Source organism: Gavialis gangeticus, unplaced genomic scaffold (genome assembly GCF_001723915.1).
Source record: "Gavialis gangeticus isolate Ggan-Ray unplaced genomic scaffold, GavGan_comp1, whole genome shotgun sequence".
Taxonomy (NCBI): domain Eukaryota; kingdom Metazoa; phylum Chordata; order Crocodylia; family Gavialidae; genus Gavialis; species Gavialis gangeticus.
The window spans coordinates 5,500,814-5,501,820 of NW_017728996.1; positions in this window are offsets into that span (position 1 = coordinate 5,500,814).

Here is a 1,007-nt window from a genome sequence, read left to right on the forward strand (position 1 = left end):
GGAGGAGCCCATCACCGTCTCGTCCTCCGCCGTAGCCGCAGGCGAGGCGCAGAAGGTGAGTCCGGTTCCGGGTCCAGCTGCAATCCTGCTCCCGTCTGGGGTCGCTCTAGTTGCAGCAGCCTCCGTCTGCGGGCCCGGAGCGGATGTCCCATCACCGGCCAGAGTGTCCCTCCGCGCCCCTGTTTGTGTCTCGTTTCTTCGACTCCGGTTCCCGCAGCGGGAATCCCCGGGCCGTGAGGCTTCACGCGTGCGGCAGGGGGAAGCTTTCACGACCGACTCGCTTCCTGTTTCGGGGCGTGGAGACTTGGTGCAGATGACAGTGACGGTTTGTTGCTGAACGTGGGGTTGATTTAGAAGGAGGTCAGATGAGGCTGTGGAGAAAATGCTGCTCAGCAGCACAGGGAGTCCAGTACTGAGGTCCCTTTCAAGCAGTGTTTTTCAACCCCATGGGTTGCAAGAACTTATGAAAGGGACATGAACCAACTTTTTAAAATGGGTTCTCTTTTAAAGGAGGAAAACATAGGAAGCTGTGGCTTTTCCCTTGCAGGCTGGCAGAGTTTCAGCTGCTTGGGGCTCCCCCAGCCCCTGTCCCCCACTGCTGGGACTGAGGCATGGGTCCGCACTGGCCATCAATGTTCACAGATGGGTCCTGGTCCAAAAAAAGGTTGAGAAGCGCTGGTTTAAAAGGCAGCTGAGGTTTATTTAATCTTTCCTAGCTATTTCCTTTTCTAGTATCCAGCATTATTATTACTCTTAGTAACTGAGCGGTGGTACTCTTTGTCATACCAGGCTCTTGGGCAGATGGACAACGAGGCTGCTATCAATCAAACTGAATTGCAGTTAAGTATTCAGGAGCGTGACGAAGAGGAGGAGGAGGAAGAAGAGGAGGAGGAGGAATTGGACTCCTGAAAGGGGAAGAGTGGGAAATAATCAGTCTTTTTATCACAGACTCAGGAACATCCCTGCTGTTCAAGCAAAACTTCTCATCAGGGCTGGTTTTTGAGGGG